At 35.9% G+C, this 13,587-nt stretch overlaps 1 non-coding gene across 1 annotated transcript; it reads right to left on the bottom strand.

The window, feature by feature from the left end:
- Window positions 1–609: 609 nt before the first annotated feature.
- On the bottom strand, window positions 610–716 carry LOC138167605 (U6 spliceosomal RNA). Its single transcript, XR_011169932.1, has one exon. It is a non-coding gene; the product is annotated as a U6 spliceosomal RNA (small nuclear RNA).
- Window positions 717–13,587: the final 12,871 nt, after the last annotated feature.

The raw sequence follows: 13,587 nt of genomic DNA on the forward strand, positions 1-13,587 counted from the left end.
ATTCAGAGTTCAGATGTTTAAAAACTACTAAACATTTTATGGTAGAAGATAGAAGAAAGGTAGAAGATGAACTTTCTCTAAAAAGCATTTGACAAAATGGTCCAGGGGAATGACATTAATGGAACCATTAAATCAGGTATGTAAGAAAGAAACAGATTCATAGAATCATAGGATGTCATCATTGGCGGAAATCTCAGATTATCTAATTCCACATATATGTGAGCAGAATTCCTTCCTAAACCAATCAATCAATAAACATTCATTAAGCACTTACTTTGTGCCAGACACTGTGCTCTAATTATAATTAATTTATTGCTTATATTGACACAAATCTTCCCCTTTGCAAGTTAAACCCATTATTCCTAGTTCTATCATCTGGGTCCAAATAACAGTTAACATGTTTTTTGCTAAAACTTCTTTTCTCTGGGCTAAGCATCCCCAGTTCTTTCTCATAGAGCACAATTTCAAGTTCCCTTCTTATTTCAGTTACTTTTCTTTGGATATATTCCAGCTTGTCAACTGTCCTTTCAAAAATGGAGTACCCAGAATTGAACACAATACTCTCTCTCTTTTTTTTTTGAAACTGAAAAGTGCCATGTGATTTATTTAAAAAATATGGAACGCTTCACAAATTTGAGTGTCATCCTTGCACAGGGGCCATGCTAATCTTCTCTGTATTGTTCCAATTTTAGTATATGTGCTGCCAAAGTGAGCACCACAATACTCTCTCTTGATGACCTACCAGGGCAGTACTATCACTTCCCTTGTTCCATATTTCATACTTTAAAAAAAAAGTTTTAACTGATATTTTGTTTTTATATGTCTTCTGTTTTTCAATAAATTCTTTCTCTCCCCTCTCCCCCATCAAGAGAGCCATCACTTGAAAAAAAAATAATGAAAAAGAGGAGAAAAAAGTTTAACAAAGCTAATCAAGCCACCAAACAAATCTGACATTATATGCAGTGTCATATAGACCTTGGGATAACTGCATACCAGGGAACCTTAGAACAAATAGTATGAAACTTTCAGTCACTCTCTTAACATCATTTCAAATTGCTTTTCAGAATGGTCAGACCAATTTATAGCTCCACCAGCAGGATGTCAGTATGTCTGTCTTTCCATATCTCCTCCAGCCATCTTTTGTCTTCTTTGCCAATTTGCTGACTGTAAAGTAAAAACTCAGATTTGTTTTGATTTGCATTTCTCTTATGTGATTTGGATCAATCTTTCAAATCATTGTTAATTCTTTTTTTGAGGACTGTTTGTATTCTTTGACTTTCAATTCACTAAGAAATTTCTTCTGAGCGAGTATATTTATGTTGGCTCCTTATACATCCTGGATACAAGCAGAGTATTTGATGCAATTTTCCCCCCAATCAAAATCTACTACTTCCTTTATTCTAGTTGCATTTATTTTGTTCATGCCAAAGTTTTTTTTAATCTCATTTAGTCAAAATTATCCATTTTATATTTTGTGATTGCTTCTATCTCTTGTTTGGTTATGAATTCACTCCCTTAGTCATAACCATGAAAGATAGATACATAATCTGGTGGTGTTATAATTTTTTATAGAATAATCTTTATTTAATATTAAGACTGGAAATCCATTTTGAACTTGTTGTATTTTATAGTGTAAGATATTGGAAACAACATAATTTGTCAAATTCTTATTTATAAGTCATTTTTTTCGTAATAAAAATCTACTTTCTCTTCCTCCTACCTCTTCTCCTTGAGGGAAAAAAAGAAAAACAAATTCCTTGTAATAAATATACATGGTTTACCACACTGGCTATTTCCTAAAAACAGATGCCTCAATCTGCACCCTGAATCTATCATCTCTCAATTAGGAGGTAGATAGCATGTGCAAACTGTTTTCTAATTTTCTTAGCAATCCTTTTCAAATTAGATGGGAAATTCTCCCCATGTAATTTATGTTCTTTGGATTATCAAGCCCTATGCGTTGAGTTCACATGTTTCTAATTCTTCTTTTGTAGTCTGTTCTATTTATCTGCTTTTCCATTTTTTAACTAGTACCTAAAATTTTTTATGATTAGTACTTTGCAGTATAATTTGAGATCTAAAAGTGCTATTTTCCCTTCGTTTTCCCTTTAGATTCCCTTTTCGTTTTCCCTTTAGATTTCCCTTTAGATTCTAGATCTTTTTTTCCTTCCAAATGAATTTTATTTTTTCTAGTTCTTTTAAGTATTCCTTTGGAAGTCAGACTGGCTTAGCAGCAAAATTGTAAATTAATTTAAGTAATATTTTATTTTTCATTATACTGGTACAGCAGTATGAGCACTGAATAGCTTTCTAGTTAAGTTGGTTTTAATTTCTTTATAGAATACTTTATACTGGCATATATACAGGTCTTATGTGTTTCTCAGTAGATTGAGTTATGGGTACTCTACACATTTTGGGATTATCTTCAATATGATTATCCTTTATATTATTGCCTCATGTATTTTGTTATTACTATATATAAATTCGGTGTCCTTTTTATGGTTTATTTTGTATCTTACTGCTTTACTGACACTAATTCTATTAACATAGCTTAAGATTGCTATTAGTTTTTGGTTGCCGTGTCATACTGATAATTTATAGTGAGCTTGCACTTCATTAAATTTCTATGCCTTTTTTTTTTCTCATGGATAGGTAGTTAGCTACATCCACTCCCATACTATGCTTGTGCATTTAATTTTTATTAACTCCATTGCTGGACTTTACATTTATCTCTATTCAGCTTTATCTCCTTAGGCAATGGGGCATAGTAGACCGAGCACTGTATTTGAAAGAAAAGTTGGTTGCTTTCTGATTCTGCTGCATTATGTTTATGTGATCTTGGGTATGTCATAGACTAGACCAGGGGCCTGCATGCTATGGCCCATGAACTAAATCTAGCCTGTAACCTGTTTTTATTCTGTCTGAGAGCTAAGAATGAAATCTACATGTTTAAATAAATTTTCATTGTATTTAAAAATGAAAAGAACATTCTTGGATCATGGCTCATACAAAAGTGACAAAGAACCAGATTTGGCCCACTGGCTATAATTTGCTGACTCCTAGGCTAGATAACCACTAGGTACCTTCCAAATCAAAAAACTGTGCTCCTGTGATAGTAGATTTTTGAAGGTTTTTTTTTTTTAAATTATGATTCTTCTATTTAGTTTATCAGTTAACTTTCCTAGTTTTGTATAATCTGTAAATATGACCAATATGCCACCTGTGCCTTCATCAAAACTATTATGTTAAAATAGAAACATACTTAATGGGAAACTGGCTAACAGAGGCTAAGTCCTTTGAGCATGTACAATCTGCTCTGCTTGGTACCAACCCACTTGGATACTTGGGGAGGCTGCTTCTAAGCATGGACAGTGTGAGGCTGTGCCTCCCAGTGTGTTTACTATATGCTGAGGAAAAACCTTTTAACTGGTTTCTGAGCTGTAACTGAGCATGGATACAATAGGCACAAATCTCCCTCTCTCTCTGGTGGCTTTCAAGTAAACAAGAAGGCTGTAAGCCTCAAGGTGGGAAAGGGGTGGCTACCACATTCTCTCCAGCTGGGCTCATGCATGGCAGCTGGAGTCCTTAGTGACTTTTAAGAGTATAAAAGAGTCCTGACACCAAAAAGTTTGAGAACAGTATACAGAACCACCTATCAATTGTTGTTTGCCTTTTGAATTGAAGATGACCAATGATGTCATGAGGTGATATCTTAATTCATGTGTAAATTGGATTTAAGTGAGGAAGAGTTGCAGGAAAGCCACATTGTCTCTTTCAGAGTTGTTAAAGTCCAGTGGCAAGACAAAAGTCAAGACAACTGATGATGGGAGGAAATGGGTGACCTTGGCATCTTTGATGTCTGACCAAGCTCTAAGTGTTCCACGGTGCCTGTTTCAGCAGCTTTCATGGCACTGGAACAAATTGTTCTCATGTGTCCATTCAATCAGGGAAGGTGGACATCCCTTTAACTCACTTGCATTCAGATTTGAGGTCTGTGAGTTACTCTCAACCTGCTTTACCCCATCTGCCAAGTCATTTTTACTGGGGTGTGGCCACTGCTCATGCTACAGCTTGTTGAAGCCACAGGTAAAAGCTGGGTGAAGGTGGACACCAAAGGTGAAAGGACAGCCCTGAAAATGACTCACAGCCCTCACACCTAGAGGTCCTAGTCCTTCCTGAACACCCCATACACCCCTGCTTATTAATACTTACAACTGGAAGCCACATAGAAATATAATTTGCACGAAAAATATAATTGCTGGTAATAATTTTGTCTGCCCGGTTCTGAGATAACATAGGTTTCCCATTACCTGTAAATACCGAAGGATGGCATATACTACATCTCACATCTTGTTTCCTGAAAGCTTTACATTGGAAGGCAAAGGAAGGAACACTATTAATGATTTCTTTTATATTTACAGAGCTGATTGTGACATTAATTATTTCAAGCCCAATATTTAATTTTTAAAATTTAATGTCACCAAGCTCTACATAGCTTATACTACATTTTTTTTTGCCCATTAAAATTATACTGAGAAGCTGGGGTATTGCCATAGTGATAATATAATTCATTTCTTATGTGCTTTGCACAAAATGAGTTTTTCCAATTTATTTTATTTTGTTTTAATATCACCACTGATACATTATTAATCTTCTCTTCACCCACAATTCCACGAATTCTTTCTATCCTAGGAGGGCTAATTGAAAATCAGATTTTAGTTTCTCTTACATTTCATTGATCTTAGAAAAATCTATGAATCTATTACTATAGGTATTCTCTACCAGGGTAAAAGACAGTAGCAGGAAGAATTTAAGTTGAAAACTAAGCCTACATAAAAGCATAGGTGAAAGATAGGAAAGGGAAACTAAATGGAGCAGTTGATAGAACTCTGAACCTGGAGTCAGAAAGATCTGAGTTCAAATCCAGTCTTAGACACTTCCTACCTGTATGATCCTGGACATGTCACTTAACCCTGTTTGCCTCAGCTTCCTCATCTGTAAAATGAACAGGAGAAGGAAATAGCAAACCACTCTAGTATCTTTGCCAAGAAAGCCTCAAATGGGGTTACAGAAAGTCAGACACAACAAACTACAACAATGAAAAGGTAAGAAATTATAGAGGTAGAATCTAGGATTTGATGTGAACAAAACTTCCTCAGCTTTAGCCAAAAGTGGAGAGTTATGTGGCTGATGGGAGAGCTATTGATAGAGTAGGTATTTGAAAGCAATGACTGGGAAGAGAGTGAAGATAAGCTGTTTCCTCTGCTCACAGGCCAACATGGAATGATTAAGCAACTGAAAGGATTATTTTTTAAGATCATAGAACATAAAAAGATATGGTAGTATGGCATATATTACAAAGATGTTGAACATATTTTATAAAAACAACTATTGTTACAATTACTATGCAATGTAGGTTCTAAACAAACATTTCTGTTTTCCAAAATTTCCTTCATTAAAGAAAAATGGGAGAACCTGAAAATAGCTTTTCTTTTCTTACAGGCTTCATATATACTTGGATTTGTTTCTTTCTGGAAGTGAGGAAATAGGTTAGACTCCTGTTATTAATACTGCTTTGTTTCCCATTTCTCAAGGCTCTGCTGAAGATTCTTTCTTCATTTTCAATTTATAAGTGAAGTGCTCTTACTCCAGAAAAGTTACTTACTCCAGTAACAGTTCTAAGACCATAAATAGTAAGAGGTAAAGTAAATTCTGATTTCTTGTAAAGTTATTTTAAAAGACAACTAACTAGTGCCTCTGCTCTATTTTCATAGTATACAAAGAGTTGAATGTATTTCAAGTAGTCAAGCAGTCAACATGTATTAATTAAGGAGCTTTTTTGATGTCCAAATATCATGCTTGACACCAGGGATATAAGTTCAAAAGATGAAACAATCCTTACTCCCAAGAAGATCTCTCTCTGTCTCTGTCTCTCTATTTCTCTCTCTGTCTCTCTCTCTGTGTCTCTCTCTGTCACTCTCTCTGTCTATATGGATACAGAGGCATAGATGTGGAGATAGAAGATATAGATCTCTCTATAGGTAGACATCTCCCTATAAAGATAGAATTCTCTATCAATATAGATAGATATCTCTCTACATATATGTATGAGAGATATCTGTCTATACACACACACAGGATGAATGAGAGAGAATATAAAAAGAATTAATACAGAAAGTTACAACTAGTTAACTACAAAGTAGTTTGGGAGAGAAGGCACTGACAGAGTTGGGTTAATCAGGAAAGACTTCAAGTAGGAGGTGGTGCTTGAGTGGCCCCTTGAAGGAAGACAGATTCTCTGAAGAGGAGAGCATTTCAGGTATGACAGATGGCCAGTGCTAAGGTACTAGAATAAGTTGTGTTCGAAGAACAGAGAAAAGGCCAGTCTGGTTGGAACTCAGAGTGCAGGAAGAGGAATAATGTTCATTGAAGCTGAAAAGGTAGGCTGAAACCATATAGAGCTTTAAAAGCTAAACTGAAGAGTTATATTTGATTCTAGAGGCAAGAGGAAGTCATTGGAGTTGATTGAAGAGAGAAGTCACATGGTCAGATCTGAGTTTAAGGAAATTTTCTTGGGCTCTATTGCAATGGTAAGAGATTTAAGTCAGGGACACCAACTAGGAGGCTTTTGCTGTAATTTAGGTGAGAAATGATTAGGACCTGAACTAAGGTGGGAGAAAGGTAAGAAAATAGCATTTATATAGTCTTTACTATGTGCCAGGCACTGTGCTAAGTGCAAAGTGCTGTTTATCTCTATTTTGCTGTTAAGAAAACAGGAAGACAGGAGTTAAGTGACTTGTCCAGGTCAAACTTGGTAAGTATTTGAGGTTGGATTTGAATTCAGGTCTTCCTGACTCTAAGCCCAGAGCTTGAAATGTGCAGGGAAGGAACTAATAGATAGGGAGAAACTGAAGATTTGAGAGAGAGGGAAGAGGTTAAAATTAATCATTTAGTCAAGAGACTTCTATTCTTCTCCTCTTACACCCATTTTAAATTCTGATTTCTGGGTGAATGTTAAATTTATATAAATCTATTATTGTCTATATGTATATAAATATATGTGTATTATATATGTGTGTATATAAAATATATATGGATAGACTTTAGAAATTTATTGATATCTTTTTTCTATCACCTCTATTTCCCAAAACACTCCTTCTTCACTTCTATACCACATAGGAAGCCACCCCTTATAGAAAAGAATTTAAAAAGGAAAGAGAAAAAGGGTTTATCAACATTAACCAACACACCAACCCAATCTGGCAGTATATAGTGTGTTCTACACCTATAGTGTAGAACTTTGCAAAGAAGGAAGATGCCTTCTTTTCCTCGATCTCCTTCCTGGAATTATAATTATACAACATTCAGTTTTGAATATTTTTTCTTGGTTCTTTCCATTTACATTGTCCTGCAATTTGTTTAGCCATTCCCTAGATGATGGTCATTTACTGTTTCTAGTTTTTTACTACTATAAAAAATATTACTATAAATAAATATTTTGGTGTATATGAGACTTATGAATAGGCTTATAGTAATTCTTCCATTGCTTCCCAAAAGTAGTATAATTTCATAATAATTTTCTTAAGCAGAATGTTCTAACAAAATGAACTATGTATTCAGGTATTTCTTGCCTTTATCTGACTAGTGCCATTTAAAATACCTCCACAATGATTCTATGAAGTCATCAGTTATCATCAAGAATTCTGTCCTAGAACATTTTATCACAATAGTCGCTACATTCTGTTCTCACTTGGTTGTCCTTGACATTATATTTTGTACTTCTAGCTTGAAAATTTCAACTTTACAGATACTGTGTTAATCTCTCTTGTAAGGTAAGTGAATGGTCAATTCACCATAACTGAGAGGTCAAGTACTCTTATGTTTGGATCATTCCAATCTCTTCTCCCACATGCTTCATACAACTTTACTCCCATTTTACTGTCCATTACCACTTGTATTACAAGGAAGATATAGAAAACCGATATTTATAATACTTTCATAGACTGCTCTTGAATTTTCTGAGATTCATCATACCACAATTATCTAAACTGTAGAATTTAGACCCATAATAAGAATATATTGACACATATGTATATGTAATTTTACATGATATTAATTTCCTTAATAATACCCTTTCCCTCTCCCCTACACTGAGAGACATTCCCCTCCAACAAAAAAGAAAGAAATCAACCCATCAACTAAGCCTGATTTTACATATATATGTGTGTGTGTATCTTTGTATGTATATAATGGTTTCACACCTATAATTCTCCATCTCTTTAAAGAAGAGGAGAGGTATAGTTGCTGCTTTCTTTTTAGGGGAACAAGGTCATTATAATTATACTGCATTCTCTCTTTATCTTCCTCTCTCTTTCTCTCCCTCTCCCTCTCTTATTGATGCTGTTGTAGTTCTTCTCATTTACAATGCTGTAGTTGGGCATATATTGTTTTCCTGTCTGCTTACTTTACTTTGCATCAGTTCATGAGTTTTTCTATGATTCTCTGTGTTCTTCATCTTCATCATGTCTTACATGAAATAACATTCTGTTATATTCACACATTACAATTTGTTTAGCCATTATCTAATTAATGGGCCTCTGCTTTCTTTTTATAGTTCTCTGCTTCTATAAAAATTGCTATTATAAATACTTTGGCATATATTTAACCTTTCTTCCTTTGATCTCCTTGGTATATATGCACAACACTGAGATCTCTAGGCCAAAAGGTAGGAATATTTTAGTCATTTTCTTATAAGTCCAAATTGCTTTTTGGAATGATTGGATCACATCACAGTTCCATCACTAATGAATGAGTGGACCTATCTTTCTTTAGTTCCTCCATTATTGACTATTCCTATATTTTGTCATCTTTGCCAGTTTGCTGGGTATGACATGAAACCTTAGGGTATTTTTGATGTACATAGGACTGGTTTTTCATATGGTTGTTAATAGTTTGCTATTCTTCTTTTGAGAACTCTTTGCTCCCTTTCGACCACTTTTCCTTTGAGGAATGGTACTTTCTGGTTGTTTTATTTTTTTCCTATGTTAATGTAGTCAAGTGTAATAGCGCCAAATTAAAATAGAAATGTGATCTTTAAAGCATATGTAAGGATGCTGTGAAACATACTGAATTAAGGTAAGGACATGTTAACATAACTACGTTCTATTGTAGTTTTATTTATTTTGTTAGATTTCCCAATTACATTTTAATCTGTGTGCTAGAGTACTTTGGGCTGCAAAGTGGCCTGTGGGCTACAAGTTTGATACTTCTAGTCTAATACATTGTACCATTTATATAAGCAATATAATAACGTATATAAATTTATATACTTAAACTACAAGGTTAAGGAAAAATTTGAATAAGCAATATGACTTAGTGAACTTCAGTAAATTAAGCCAAGGTTGTTCTCTTAATATTTTAAATATAAGGTTATTACCGGGAAGTGCTGTTTACTGCTATGTTTAATTTTATTTAGTCAAATACTTTTTTTTTGTAATGACAACAATAATAATAACTGACATTTAAACAGTAATTTTAAGCTTACAAAGTACAAACATTATCTCATTTTTACTTTACAACAATTCTATGAGGAAGGTACTACAAGAATCATTATTTTCATTTAAGAAAGGGAATACAGAAGTTAAAGTTAAAGTCAAGTATTAAGCACTTGCAGGATTCTAAGGAATGGGCATACAAATACAAACAAAAAGAAGATAGTCCTTGCCCTAAAGGAGCTTATATTCTAATAAGGGAAGATAGCCTATAAAAGCAAGTTAAAAAAGGGTGGTATGGGGCAAGGGGAAGGAAAGGTAGGTGGAAGTGGTGGGGAAAGAAGTCCAGAGAGTTTGAAGAGGCAGGTGGCACTCCAGAGAAAAAAACACTGGGGACAATCAGAGGAAAGGCACAGAGATGAGAGATGGAGTGCTAGGAATGAACGACAGTAGCAAGACCAGTTTAGATGGTTTTATTGGCCTGCTAGTTCAATATGCTGTTAACTCATATTGAACTAGTAGTCCAATAAAACCTCAAATATTTTTTTTTCTTCACATGAATTTAAGTCTAGCTGTGCCTCCCCCATCTTATACTTGTGGCATTGATTTTTTTTTTTAACCCAAGGGTAAGATTTCACATTCATTTCTGTTGAACTCTATCTTTCTAGATTCAGCCCCATGCTCTTAATTTGTGAAGAACTTTTTGGATCCTGACTCTGTCTTTTGGTATTTTAGCTATCCCTCCCAACTATGTCATCTGAAAATTTGATACGCATACCAACTATGCCTTTTTTTGAAGGAAGTCTCTAAAAAAGTCTCTAGAAACAACATAGATCCCTGGAAGGGTGAAATAGCATATTAAAAGATAAAGCCAAGGCTTCAATGAAAGACATAGCCACTATTAATAAGTAATAGTCCAGCTATCCTCTGCTCTGATTAGACCATTTCTGGTGTATTGTTTTAAGTTCTGGGTACCACATGTACAAGGATTTTGATTTGGAGAACTCCCAGAAGACAACCAGGATGGGAAAGGTCCTTGAGTCTTTGTCATATGAATATGTGTGAAAGAATTGGGGATATTTAGCCTGAATAAGAGAAGACTCATTAGGTACATGATTGCCATCTTCTAGTATTTGAAGGGGCTGTTGAGTAGAAGAAATACTAGATTTGTTCTCTTCAGCCTCAGAGCAAAAGCAGAAGCAATAGGCAGAAGCTGCAAAGAGGAAAATGTAGACTTGATGTCAAGAAAAATTTGCTAATGATTAGAGCTTTCTAAGAGTAGAATGGCTGTTTCAGGAGACTCCTTTATTGGAAATCTTCAATCAAGAGGCTATAAACTCTTGTCAGTAAATACTTGTTAAGTGTGTTAAAGTGGGGATTCTTTCCAGTTGCAAGTTAGACTAACTAGCTGCTGAGTCCCCTCCCAGCTATGATTCTGAGTCCTTCACATTAGGACAAAGGCAGATGTTTCCAAAGTAGAGAGATCTCTGTTCCCTGAACCTGGGAATTGATTCAAACCTACAAACTGGGGTAGCCCAATGACCTCCCTTACTATAGAGCTAGGATTTACACTTCTGTAGAAGCAAGACTAGGAAAGGACAGAAAAGTGATACAACCAGGAATGTCATGAGGAAGACTTAGGCATGATGGTATTCATGCCATGGGAGAAAAGATGGCATGATAATTTAGGATTTTTACTTTAAGGAAACATTTTCCAACTAGATCAGGGTTGCTCAGATGTTTTATAAGGAAGGAAGCAGTCCTGCTCAGGTGGGCTTTGTTGGTTTTCAGCCCCTAAAGTTACAGAGAAGTATCAATCACTAAGCTAAAAGTTACTAACCTAGAAGTTTTCTAGAGTAGAAGTTCCAAATAAAACGAGATTCTAGAAAAAGACAGAGTAAGGGGATATTATGCAGGAGAAGAGGATGGGGAATAAATAGTGTGTTGGACATAGAAAGGCTAGACTACAAGGCAAGGACACCGCGCTGTGCAGACAGAGGCCTGGATGAGGCCTGATCAACAAGGTGGCAAGTTGACCCACCAACCACAAGGGCCATTGCCAGGCCTATCACCACAGGGCTGAGACTGGATGGAGCAGGGTAAGAATCAAATGCAGGGCCCCTGGGAGGGGCAGCAACTACTCCTGGGACTACCAATCCACAGCCCAGAAATTTAAAAAGCCCCTATCTGGAACTCCAGGGACCAGGATGGCAGAGAGAACCCTGTCTGCTCCAATCCCCGTCTCCGACCCTGAAGACATGGTAATTATTGCCGCAGGGCAAAACCTTAAACAGTAGAGGCTTGGGAACCCTAGAGGTAGGGCATGGCTAGGGCTCTACCTCAAAATGGGTAGAGAGCAAACTGCAAAGACAAAGACTCTGGAGTCCTACAATCATTAAAGGGAGGAACCAAATTCAGAGGGAGACAGTGTTGACTCCACACCCACAGCCAAAGCCTCAACAGGAAACTGGTCTCAAGTACAGAAAGCATTCTTAGATGAGCCCAAAAGGAACTTTGAAAACCAAATTAGAGAGCTAGAAGATAAAATGAATAATTCTCTTAAAATCAAAATTGCAAAATTAGAAAAACATTACAATGAAGAAAACAGCTCCTAAAAAAGAAAAATGTGTGATATGGAAAAGGAGCTCCAAAAACTAACCGAGGAAAATAATTCGCTAAAAACTAGAATCAACCAAATTGAAGTGAATAACTCTATGAGGAACCAAGAATTACTCAAACAAAACATCAAGAATGAAAAGTTAGAAAAAGAGGCAAAATATCTCAATGGAAAAATAACTGACCTGGAAAACAGATCCAGGAGAGATGATCTGACAATCATAGGTCTACCAGAAAATCATGATGAAAAAATGAGCCTGGACAACATCTTCCAAGAGTTCATCAAAGAAAACTGCCCTGAGATACTAGAACCAGAGAATCCAACAGTCATATCCTGAAAGAGATCCAAAATTGAAAAGTTCTCGAAATGTTGTGGCCAAACTCCAGAAATACCAGGTAAAGGAGAAAATGCTTCAAGTGGCCAGAAAGAAACAATTCAAATATCGAGGAACCACAGTGAGGCTCTCACAGGATCTGGCAGCCTCTACACTAAAAGATCACAGAAAGTGGAATACAATTTTTTGCAAGGCAAAAGAGCTCGGGTTACAACCAAGGATCACCTACCCAGTGAAACTGATCATATTCTTCCAGGCAAGGAGATGGTCATTCAGCAATATAACAGATTTCCAGACTTGACTGATGAAAAAGCCAGAGCTCAATGGAAAATTCAACCTCCAATTATGAGATGCAAGAGAGACATAGAAAGGTAAATAAGGAAAACACACACACACACACACACACACTATTATTTAATAAGAGCAAACTGTTTATAGACAAGTAGAGGGTATGAGTATAAATTACACAAAATGATGATTAAAAAAACCTTATTAAGGGCTACAAAGGGACTGCAATGGAAGACGAGGAAAGAATGAAGTGGAAAAGGGTAAATTATGCCACACAAAGAGGCATAAAAACAATATAGCAGAGGGAAAGGAGGGAGATAAGTATTATATGAGCTTTTCCTTCATTGGTTCTGGTGCAAGGAGGGAATAATATAACCAGTTAAGCATAGGACTCTATCAAGAAGAGACATAAAACATATCATAATAGAAGGAAAGAGGGGAGGGAGAGGAGCTTTGCATGAGATTTGTTCCTGTCACTCTTGGTGTGAAGAAGAAATAACATACATTAAGCATAAAAATATCCTACAGGCAGTAGGAGGAGAGAAATGCTACAAAAGGGGGGGGGGGTTAGAAGGGAGGGAAGAGGTAAGGGGGAAGGGGAGGAAAAGGGAGGGGAGATGATAAGAAGGGAATACTGAGGGAGGCAGTGGTCAAAAGGAAAACATTTAAGGAGGGGAAGGGAGAAGGGGAGAAAAATATAAGCATAAAGAGGAGAGGGAATAGGATGGAGGGAAAGAGACAGATAGTAATCATAACTGTGAACATGAATAGAATGAACTCTCCCATAAAATGGAGGTAGATAGCAGAATGGATTAAAAACCATAATCCTACAATATGCTGTTTACAAGAAACAAATC

This window comes from Petaurus breviceps, unplaced genomic scaffold (genome assembly GCF_028583685.1).
Source record: "Petaurus breviceps papuanus isolate PSGF00001 unplaced genomic scaffold, PetGlider_PUasm1.0 229, whole genome shotgun sequence".
Taxonomy (NCBI): Eukaryota; Metazoa; Chordata; class Mammalia; order Diprotodontia; family Petauridae; genus Petaurus; species Petaurus breviceps.